The sequence below is a fragment of the Homarus americanus genome, unplaced genomic scaffold, assembly GCF_018991925.1.
Source record: "Homarus americanus isolate GMGI-L3 unplaced genomic scaffold, GMGI_Hamer_2.0 scaffold22250, whole genome shotgun sequence".
Lineage (NCBI taxonomy): Eukaryota > Metazoa > Arthropoda > Malacostraca > Decapoda > Nephropidae > Homarus > Homarus americanus.
Window position 1 is genome coordinate 4,522,438 of NW_024741189.1, and position 13,217 is coordinate 4,535,654.

Sequence of the window (13,217 nt, forward strand, 5' to 3'; positions counted from 1 at the left end):
ATAAGCACTTTCTTTTGCGGTGGAGATGGTGTGTGGATTAATGGATCCCATGTTATTGACCTGACCTCTCTGGGAGTACTCCCAGACAAGGGCGGCGCAGTTTGGACACCCTGCAGCATCAAACGACCGAACGATCGTCTCCGGACTACCCCACGAGCGATCAGGATTGTCAACACTATCTAATCATCCCTACAGGTAGTGTGAGTAACCCACACTCCTACTGGAGGGCATAAGATCATAAGAATGGAGGAAACTGCAGCGGGCCTATTGGCCCATACTGGGTAGTCCCGTTTACACCCAACCCCTATTGCTCATATAAGCATCCAACCTATGTTTGAAGCTATTCAGCGTATTCGAGTTAATGATGATATTTGGTAACTTGTTCCATTCATCCACTACTCTGTTTCCAAACCAGTGTTTACCTATTTCACGCCTAAATCTAAATTTGTCTAATTTAAAACCATTGTTATGAGTTCGCTCCTGGTTGGATAGTTTGAGTACCTTTGTAATGTCCCCTTTGTTTAGCCCTGACTTCCACTTATACACCTCTATCAGGTCGCCCCTCGCTCTACGTCTCTCGAGGGAGTGCAAATTAAGATGCTTTAACCTGTCTCTATACTCTAGGTTCCTAATGTCCGGGATTAGTCTTGCCATTCTCCTCTGAATTCTGTCCAATGATTCTATATCCATTCTGTAATACGGTGACCAGAACTGAACTGCGTAATCCAGGTGTGGTCTCACAAGAGCAAGATACAGTTTTAGGATGACCTCGCTAGTCTTGTAACTAACACTCCTTTGTATGAACCCAAGTACTTTATTAGCCTTGTTACGAGCAAAAACACATTGTTTACTTGGCTTAAGGTTCCTACTTATCATTACTCTTAAATCTCTCTCGCAGTCGGATTTCTCTATGGCATCGTTGTTCATCTGGTATCTGGTTTCCCTGTTTACATCTCTTATAGTGAGTACTTTACATTTGTCCACGTTGAATTTCATCTGCCATTTTTCAGCCCATTCGAAAAATTTGTTTAGATCTTCCTGTAGCTTTGCGGAGTCCTCGTCAGATTTAATGACACGTCCTATTTTAGTGTTATCAGCAAATTTACTTATGTTGCTGTCTATGCCGATATCTATGTCGTTTATGTATATAATAAATAATAATGGTAAGAGTACTGAGCCTTGGGGAACTCCACTTGTGACGTTGCTCCAATGGGACTTAGTGCCATTAATGCTCACTCGCTGTTTCCTGTCCTGTAACCACGCCCTAATCCATTTAAGGATGTTACCTTTGATGCCATGTGCTTCTACCTTTCTAATTAGTCTTTCGTGGGGAACTCTGTCGAAGGCTTTGCTAAAGTCGAGATATACCACATCATAATTGTGCCCCTCGTCCACCGATTCGAAAACTGATGAAAAGATGTTAATAGATTAGTTAGACAAGCACGTCCGCTTGTGAAGCCATGCTGGGAATCATTGATCAATCGGTGCTGACGTGGTTTGGGGTCTATCTCTACAACTAAATCTTTCTTTTTCTTCGTTCTGGCCTGGGGAACTGCACCCTCATAGGTGTATTCGTCCTCGGGTCCCCCCTTTAGCTGTTCACCTCCCTCCTAGGAGATAGTGAACACTGGAGGGGGACAGGAGCAGAACCTATCCCTCCGCCGAGCCTTGGGTAACCGTGATCGTGCGGGTCCACCGAGGAAGTGGGTCGCATTCCTGAATCCTTAACCCCTTGAATAGGTACACTAGCTCACACCTATAAGTGAGCAACTAAAAACACTAGGAAAGTAGGCTCCCCTAACGGGGCTTCTGGAAGAGAAACATTGGAACCACCACTCGACCATCAAGCGGCCATGGGGGGTGTTGAAACTCCTTTGTTAGGTTACGCTCCCGGAATAGGTAGGGCACAAGCTTCTCCCCACGCAACGATGACCTTATCCACCACTGGACGGATGGAAAAAAAGACGACCCAAGCATGACAAAGACAACAAGTAACAGGATTCGGGTACGCTCCCTCCGCGGGGGCGTATCCGAAAAACGCAAAGAAGAACTAGGCACTATCTTATGTGCCCACCTCAGCATCAAATTCGCGGCCCTCATCGAAGCAAGAGACTCATACATAGTTCTCTGTTTAGAAGAAAAAGATGTCGACCTTATGCTTGCCACAGATGCTGTCAAAAAACTGAAGAGGGAGAACTTTGAAATAGTTGTACCACCCCAAGTAAGAGCGAGGAAATCCATCATAATGAAGAGGGTGGACAAGTTCATCACGCAAAAGACACCAAGCGTCATCGTAAATGAAATAGAAGAGAAAAACACCTGGGCAAAAGTGGAGGAGGTAGTGTTGATGCCAAATGCACCAACTATGATGAAGATCAAATTCACTGAGATCTTCATGGCTCAGAAGGCGATGGAAAGCGGCATAAGCACATCACACTATCATATACCGAAACACCAAATAGAAAAGGAAGAATTTTACCCAATAACACCATGCTGGACATGCTATATTTACAACCACACCTCAGCCAGTTGCCTTGAAAAGGACAAAAAGTACTGCTCTGAATGTGCGGCGGCGGGCCACACATTCAGAGAGTGCACTGACAAGGATAAGCCAAAATGCCTAAACTGCAAAGGGGATCACCGGACACTGGCAGCCCGGTGCCCCACAAGAAAAGAAATAATGAAAGACCTAAAAGAGAAAGAAAAGGCCACTAAGAAAATGGTACTCGACCCAAACAAGACCAATGCAGCCATTGTAAAACTTCACGACACAACAGAAAAGGCCCTGGAAAAATCAAAAGAAGTACAATCAACTCAAGCCACCTACTTTAAACTTAACGAAGGTCTCCATTCACAAGTCTAACATCAATAATACACGCACACATCAACAACGTTGCCAAACCAGGAACATTCGGCAAAACCACAAAAGAGATGTTCGCTGCAAACAATCTACCCCATGTGAACTTCCCAGACGATGCTCCATCGACAGAAAGCAGAGGAACCAAACAGTAAGTATCAAATCCAGAACAGAAAAGTGAGGAGAGGGTAATGGAGACAGATACCGTGAACTTACTAAACAGATCATACCCTCAAGCAATCAGCACAACAGACAAGCCACAGATACTAAAAACGGACTCAACAAAACCAAAGGCACTGAAGGAGATCACCACTGGCCACCGAGCCCAACCATCTTCACCAATTATATCTCAGAAGACTCCTGACTAATGCGAGAATATCGGCATTCGATTTTTCTCCGTCAACTCACAACCGATAATCCCTAACGAAAAACTTATACAAGAAATAAAAGAAGGCAACATAATATACACATTTAGGGACAATAGAGTGGAGGAGTCACACATTGAAACCTTAATCAGAAGCGGGAGAATCAACACCAAATACAACAACATTGAAAAAGTCGATATTACAATATATAAGAAAATAAGAACAGGCCTAAAAGAGGAACGGCAGAGATATCCGACAGGAGAGACAAGAGCCGACAAGCAATTTGGACTGAGTTCGCGGGATTCACGATTGAACAGAACCGAAACATCAGGATTCTATAACATAATGTCCTTGCCTGGACACAGATACGGAAAATAGAGCTAACAAATGCATACAACACATTGGACCCGGACATAATACTAATCAACTCACATGGTCGGAAAAACAGTGACAAAATCAAGATCTTTAACTACTATGTACATCAAATGAACATACATGACGAACCACATGACGGAATAGAGATAGCTATAAAACGCAACATACAATACAAAATCATAGACAACTTTCAAAGTAACTTTCTTGCAGCCGAAATAAATACAACAAGAGGCCCAATAACTATTGGAACTTCATATCTAACATTCAGAAGGCCAATATTCCCTACAGGGGACATCTTAAAACTAATGAGACAAAACAATCCAGCATACTTCATAGGAGACCTCAACGCTAAACACACAACCTTAGGACACAATAATAGAAACCTAGGAGGAAAAATCTTCCTTGCTCTAATCGAACACGGGACAATAACACACCTCGGGCCAGACTTCGAAATTTACGTATCAGCTGGTAACTCTGGGAAACCAGACATTGTTTTAACCAATAGGCATCACCATCTAAACGTACATCTAAGAGCTGGACCCACAACAACCAGTGATCATCTACCCATAATAGCAACTCTATCCACATCCCCGATACAAATTCCATCAATCCCAAGATTTTCACTCAACAGAGCAAATTGGGAAAAATTTAAATCGGATCTCAGTAACAACGAACCAACACCACTACACAACAAAGACACAACAGAGATTGACAAAACACTGGATACATGGTACAATGAAGTAATAACAGCAATGAAAAACAACATCCGAAAAACAACATACCGTACATTACTATATGCACAATTAACATATGAAGAAAAAATGATCCAACCTAGATTCACCAATCTATTTGAACAAACCAGAACACACGGGTGTAACAATGAAAACAGAATATTATACAGGAATTTAAAAGAAGAACTGAAAGTCATAAGCAAGAACAAACACAATGAAAAGTGGAACAAACTGATCAATGCCACACAAGCAGACGACATAAACCCAAAAGCATTCTGGAAAAAACTAATGGGAACTGACTCGGAAGAAATTAGTTGCATAAAGGACAAAAACGGAAGAAAGGCAACAGAACCACACGATAACGAACCAATATTTCGAGAATACTGGAAAGTCATATTCAGAATCAACGAATAAAACAATGGAAGCTTCTGCCAAGAAACAGAACAGCCAACTAGAACAGAGAAATGGAAACGTACTAGAAAAATCAACCTCAATTAATTAAATATTAATAGCCCAATAATTGCTCCATTAACCCAAAATTATATTGAAAAAAACAATAGCATAAGCCAAATTAATAACATCGTACTACAAAACATTCCTGAGTCAATGATCGAACAGCTTAAAAATATATATAATGCCTCACTTGCAACTGGCTTCTTCCCTACCAAATTTAAAATAGCCAAAATCAGACTCATCCTGAAAACAGGCAAGAACCTTACCCAAGCAGAGAACTACAGACCTATCTCACTACTGGAAGCACCCGGTAAAATATTGGAAAAAATAGTCAACCACAGACTCAGAAATTATCTAGACCAAGAAAACAAATATAACCCGAGACAGCACGGCTTTCGGAAAATCAAAGAACCAACACAGCAATAACACTATTATACGAATCAATTGCAAATGCTGCAAGTAACAGAGACCAATGTAATATAATTCTAAGAGATGTATCAAAAGCATTTGATAAAGTCTGGCATGACGGACTGAAGTTGAAAATAATCAAACTGGACATGCCTCCCAATATCACCACACTACTATGCAATATTTTAGACAATAGAAAAACCAAATTAATCATCGACAACCATACAAGACAAAATTTCAACCTTCACAGTGGAGTTCCCCAAGGCAGTAATATATCGCCGACATTATACACTTTATACACAGCAGAATATATAGCATACGCACATGATGTCACACAGATAGTCAGGTACCCAGGAAAATCCAAACAAATGATGGCCATCAGAACAAGCAGAGAAACAGAGAAAATCTATATATATATATATATATATATATATATATATATATATATATATATATATATATATATATATATATATATATATATATATATATATATATATATATATATATATATATATATATATATATATATATATATGTAATTAAAACAAAGAAGTATGTCTGTGTGTGTGTTTGTTTGTGTGTTTGTGCGTATGTGTGTCCACACGAGACTCTCGGAAACTACTTTAACGATTTGTAGTGTTGATGGATGGTGTTATATGTAGTGATGATGGATGATGATGATGATGGATGATGTTATATGTAGTGATGATGGATGATGTTATATGTAGTGATGATAAGTGGTGTTATATGTAGTGATGATGGATGGGGTTATATGTAGTGATGATGGATGGTGTTATATGTAGTGATGATGGATAATGTTGTATGTAGTGATGATGGATGGTGTTATATGTAGTGATGATGGATTATGTTATATGTTATGATGATTAGACAATAAAATAATAACAGTTTAATATACTTTGCTGTACCGTTGTAGTGAGAAACATGGTGGAACTTACATACACCGTTAATGAACTATTGATGGAAGAAGTTATGGGGACTGAACAGTGAGACAATGTGGAGCCTCCTGGAGGGTGGCGTCCTACCGTGGCCTAGCGGATGAGCCGCCTGGAGCGAACAGCGGACAGTCGGTCACAGGAAACAGATCAGGAAAGGGAATCCCGTCTTAATGCTAACAGAAAGCGAACAGCGGACAGTAGGTCACAGGAAACAGATCAGGAAAGGGAATCCCATCTTCATGCTAACAGAAAGAGAACAGCAGACAATTGATCACAGGAAACAGATCAGGAAAGGGAATCCCGTCTTAGTGCTCAGAGAGAGCGAACAGCAGACAGTCGGTCACATAAAACAGATCAGGAAAGGGAATCCCGTGTTAATGCTGACAGATAGCAAACAGCAGAAAGGCCTTCTTTAGAAAATGATCAAGCACATGAAATTCGTTTGAATGCTAATAGACAGAGAGCTGCGGGATCCAGAATTCTAAGAAAGAATACACAGTGGCATCCACTTGCAAGAGTAGCATTTAACTATGACAATGAGATAGAATATGAAAAGTATTCCTCTGTTGTTATTGGCAACATGGATAAGAAATGTGAACACTGCGGTGCAAAGAAGTATAAAGGAGAATCTGCTGGACTGTGCTGCTCTCATGGGAAAGTACGCCTGCCAAATTTGTAAAAACCACCACAACCATTGAAGACTCTCATGCTGGGAACATGTTGGGAACAACACCAGAGTCAAAACACTTCTTCGAAAATATACTGAAGTACAATTCATGCTTCCAGATGACATCCTTTGGAGCTACCAGAGTAGTTCGTGAGCACGGATACATACCAACATTCAAAGTCCAGGGTCAAGTCTATCACAAAGCAGGATCCCTCTTACCACTGGAAGATGAGCAGGCAAAGTTCCTCCAAATCTACTTCAGGGGAGATCATGAAAAGCAGACTACTATCAGGTGTGGCAATATTCAAGGTTTCAGACATGACATTGTCCTATCTATCCAAGAAATGTTGCATGAGCGCAGCACGTATGTACAGTCATTTAAAATGCCCTGGAAAACATGCCTTCTGACGAGTACAAAGTCAGGATTACACTACCCCTAAGTGAGAACATGAAAGAAGATTCAATGCTCCTGTAGTTGATGAAGTAGCCATCCTGATTGTCGTTTAAGAGTTTGAGTAACGAGACATCATACTCATCATGAGAGACGAGTCGTTCACAAGAAGAACATGATGCCACAGTACTGGAAGCTACAATACTGACAGGAAAAGCTAAAGGAGAGGACGTTTTTTTATACCAAGGATACTTCTCATGATCACTGACCTGCCATTTGAGTTCAAGCGACTTCAGTTCCCGGTTGAAATGAGCTTTGCCAAGACCATCTACAAAAGCCAGAGACAGTTCCTAAAGATGGTTGGCCTAAACCTGGTGTTTCCTTGCTTCTCTCATGGACAGTTCTATGTTGGATGCTCCAGATTGGGAACTGGCAAAAATCTGTACATACTTGCTGCTAATGGCAAAACCAAAAATGTGGTCTATTTAAATGCACTACAGTGAGACAATGTGGAGCCTCCCGGAAGGTGGCGTCCTATCGTGGCCTAGCGAAAGAGCCGCCCGGAGGGCGGCGATTCCGCTTCTAAATAATATGAACGAAAATGGAAGATAAAAACCAATATCCAAAAACTGAAAATGATTCACATCACAAAAACAAATCCCTACCCCATTATCGTCAATAACCAACAAATACCATATGCTGCCAACGGAAAAATATTAGGACTTAAGATAACCAGAAACGGAATAATCCCCCGCACCAATGAAAAAATAGCAATTGCAAAATCACAACTTACAAGCTCAGAAGATTTCGCCAATTAAACACCAACACACAACTGCACCTATACAAAGCACTGATCAGACCACACTTAGAATACCCTCCGATACCTCTGAACACAATCACAAGAACAAACATACTTAAATTTTAAGCAGTGCAAAATATAGCCCTCAGAAGAGCGGCAAAATACAGACCACCATACACACAAACAGTACAAGACATACACACAGAACACAGCATAGACCCACTCAACAACAGAATACACACCCAAGCAAATGCAATATGGGAAAAAAAATCCATCAAGAACAGGATCCCTTACTAACCACCAAAATGAGGAAAACAACACATCGCACAGATGGTGGCCTAGAGGCATAAAAACTGATAACGAAGAACCAGAGTCTCTATATACACAATAAAAAAGAACCAAAAGATGGGAGCAACTCTCCAGTCACACAAGGACCTGGAGGGACCCCACAAACAAACAAAGACCTCCAAAGTTCACAAACACCCACAATAAAAACTAGAAACGAAAAAGATGGGGATCATCCCTCCAGTGCCACAAGGACCTGGAGGGACCCCCCCCCCCCCAAACATAATATGCCCCAAGGAAACATCAAATAGAACAACTTTGCTTCTCTTGGCTGAGACCGGCTTTCCCTAGCCACAAGAGTCCTCTAATGCAGCACTGTTGACGGAAGACAAAAACCTCGTCCCAGCAAGGTGGATAGCCCACCTGCTGTCAACCTCCTCCTATATTTCCCACTACTGAACTTTACCTTGTACTGTACCCTTCTTGCACCCTCAGAGCTAATGCTCTCTTCTCTCCGTACCACCAAATGTAAGGGAGGAAACGATCTTCCTGCTCGTTACCTCTGCTAACTCTCTCTTTTGCTGGTGCGGACGACACTTGGGGCGGTTGGACAGAGGTAAGAACGGCAGCGACTGTCTGGGTCATCGGCAGATTCAACTCAGCCGCCATACAGTCACTATCTAGCTACCCGGCTGATCGTAAAATTCTGGCTGTGATCTCATCATAGGTCCTGGACTCGTGGGCTGTGTCCCCAAACCTTCACCTATCGACTGTCAATTCTCTGGTCATCTACCACTACCACATACCACGACCGTCAATTCATCTCATTCCTTCTGTGCCCCAGTGTTCTCCTGCCATTTCAAGACAATCGGCCGCTGTCGCTCGAGTGTGGAGTTGAATGGACGCTTCCCTACCCTGAGTGTGCATCACCGTGTTCCAGAACATTCCCCCAGGGCCACTGCCATAGGAAAAATCTGTTCATTGTTTGATTCTATGGTTGTTTGATTCCATTAATTGCTGACTCCCCTTTATTGTTCGATCCTATCAATTGTTGACTCCATTTAATTGTTTGAATCCATTAATTATTGACTCCCATTAATTGTTTGATTCCTTTAATTGTTTGCTTCCATTAATTGATTAACTCCATTAACTTTTGACTGTGGCATCATGTTCTTCTTGTGAACGACTCGTCTCTCATGATGAATATGATGCCTCGTTACTCAAACTCTTAAACGACATTCAGGATGGCTACTTCATCAACTACAGGAGCATTGAATCTTCTTTCATGTTCTCACTTAGGGGTCGCGTCTGCTTTGATCTTGACTTTGTACTCGTCAGAAAGCATGTTTTCCAGGGCATTTTAAATGCCTGTACATAAGTGTTGCGCTCATGCAGCATTTCTTGGATAGATAGGACAATGTCATGTCTGACACCTTGAATATTGCCACACCTGATAGTAGTCTGCTTTTCATGATCTTCCATGAAGTAAATTTGGAGGAACTTTGCCTGCTCATCTTCCAGTGGTAAGAGGGATCCTGCTTTGTGATAGACTTGACCCTGGACTTTGAATGTTGGTATGTATCCGTGCTCACGAACTACTCTGGTAACTCCATAGGATGTCATCTGGAAGTATGAATTGTATTTCAGTATATTTTCCAAGAAGTGTTTTGACTCTGGTGTTGTTCCCAGCTTGAGAGTCTTCAATGGTTGTGGTGGTTTTTCCAAATTTGGCAGTCGTACTTTCCCATGAGAGCAGCACAGTCCAGCAGATTCTCCTTTATACTTCTTTGCACCGCAGTATTCACATTTCTTATCCATGTTGCCAATGACAACAGAGGGATACTTTTCATATTCTATCTCATTGTCATAGTTGAATGCTGCTCTTGCAAGTGGATGCCACTGTGTATTCTTTCTTAGAATTCTGGATCCCGCAGCTCTCTGTCTATTAGCATTCAAACGAATTTCATGCGCTTGATCATTTTCTAAAGAAGGCCTTTCTGCTGTTTGCTATCTGTCAGCATTAAGACGGGATTCCCCTTCCTGATCTGTTTCCTGTGGCCGACAGTCCGCTGTTCGCATTTTGTTAGCATTAAGATAGGATTCCCTTTCCTGATCTGTTTCCTGTGACCTACTGTCCGCTGTTCGCTTTCTGTTAGCATTAAGACGGGATTCCCTTTCCTGATCTGTTTCCTGTGACCGACTATCTGCTGTTCGCTCCGGGCGGCTCATCCGCTAGGCCACGGTAGGACGCCACCCTCCGGGAGGCTCCACATTGTCTCACTGTTCAGTCCCCAAAACTTCTTCTTCCACCAATAGTTCATTAACGGTGTATGTATGTTTTTCACTACAGTGGTACAGCAAAGTATATTTTTTTTAGCATTAAACTGTTATTATTTTATTGTCTAATCATCACTACATATAACATTATCCATCATCACTACATATAACACCATCCATCAACACTACATATAACACCATCCATCAACACTACATATAACACCACCTATCATCACTACATATAACATCATCCATCATCACTACATATAATATCATCCATCATCACTACATATAACACCATCCATCATCACTACATATAACACCAACCATCATCTCTACATATAACACCACCCATCATCACTACATAGAACAACATCCATCATCACTACATATAACATCAACCATCATCACTACATATAACACCATCCATCATCATCACTACATATAACACCATCCATCATCACTACAGATCGGTTAAGTAGTTTCCGAGATTCTCGTACGGACACACATACACACAAACACACACACAGACATACTTCTTTGTTTTATATATATATATATATCGATATATATCTTGATAAAATCACACAGGGAAAAGGGAAACAATGGAGCACCTTAGAGAGGCTTAGTACACAGGGTGACCTTACTAAACATGAGGTCAGGTCATAAACATGACATCCACTATTCCGCACACCAACACCACTACACACGCAAAGGAGCTTAAGAGAAAGGGCAACGTGACTAGTCAAGTTAAGTCAGGTAAAAAATATGTGACCCACTGATCATCTATTCTACATCTAACTCTAATGCTTTAAAAGCATTTTTAACCTTGGGCCACTGACAAATAAATTTGTGTAACATTTTATTAGTTTTGTACTGACCATCACTAAGGTTTATAGAATTCAATTCTCTAATCAAACTAGCTTCAGCCAGAAGTCTTTCTGTGACACATGATGATTTGTACACTGCTAAGCTGTTTTCCCAATCCATGGGATGATTATTGTTTCTAACATGAAAGAACAGTGCTCTGCTTTCAGATGCTGTTCTCATATTGTACTTGTAGTGTTTAATTCTGAGTTGCAATGCTTTCCCAGTCTGTCCTACATAATTTCCATTACAGTTTCTACATGGAATGCAGTAAACACTTCCATTTACATTTAAGGTTGGGCTATTCTTGATTAATATGTTGGTGATAGTTGAGTCATACTTAAAAACAACATTAATATTTAATAATTTAAGGGACTGAACTAATGCGACAAATTCATTGCGATAAGGCAGAGTCAAAATTTTCTTAAATGTAGGAATTTGCCTGGTTTGAGTAGAATGAAAGGATTTGTTAGCCCTTTTAAAACAATGATCAACAAACAATGAAGGGTACCCAAGTTTTTGTGCAATGGACTGAATGTGTTTCAGTTCTTCATCAATAAATTCGGCGTCACAAATACGTAAACTTCTCAAAAACATAGCAGAAAAAACTGACATTTTGGTAGATTCCAGGTGACTCTATAAGAAATGTATGAAACTGTCTACCTGTGTAGGCTTTCTTTACACCTTAAATTTATAGTTATGATCATTTCTAATGATAAGCATATCAAGAAATGGAAGGGATCCATTTATTTCTCTTTCAAATTTGAATGTAATACTAGGGACAAGATCATTAAGTTTGTCTAAAAATTCCAGTGGCTCACTGTTTCTAGGCCACAGACAAAGAACATCATCTACATTTCTTGATATGCTTATCATTAGAAATGGTCATAACTATAAATTTAAGGTGTACAGAAAGCCTACACAGGTAGACAGTTTCATACATTTTTTATCAAGTCACCTGGAATCTACAGTTTAAATCCCTTCTCCGATCTGTTAGTGCATCCGATGGCACAGCAGCACGGCATTACACATTACACACTATGTCCACTTCCAACCAGGAATATGATCCGCGTGAATCCACAGGTCAACGTGAACGGAGGGGCTCGGTGGCGTCAAGATGGCGTCCCGTAGCCGCATTTTCTATTTAAACACGGGACCGCCTATGTCGCTACTCTCAGTATGTAGGGATTCTAGTTTCAACAAGCGATTTCATGATCAAAAACATAGGGACCCATAACCCATTTTTCAACACATTGCACTATTCAAAGTGTTTGACCAATATTACAAATACTTTAATAAAGTGTATATATTAAGAATTGATAATAAAAAAAGGGTGTATACTTTGGTGCAGTTTTTTATTAGTTATAATTGTATTATTTTTATACAGTATTAATATTTACTTACATTGTATGGTTATTTTTCTTTGCAAGGTATTTTTATATTAAATCTATTCTGCTCATAGTCGCCATCTGAAAGGGATGAGTAGTTTCAGAGTCCAGACTTTACTAGGGCTATAATGAATAGTAATCTTCAATTAACACCAGTCATTGTTAACACGAGAAGAGGTTTCAATGTGATTTAATGGGTAACATTTATATTTTCTTTTGATATTGGCGTGAGTTTAATCTCTTATTTTATGTATCTAATTTAATTTATGAATCATATATATATCTCTGGGTAAAATTGCAGATTACAGTAACCAAAGATTCTGATAAAAATGTGTTACCTAACCTAAGCTAACCTAATGTAATATAAGAAAATGATCATAGAAAAAATAGTTCTA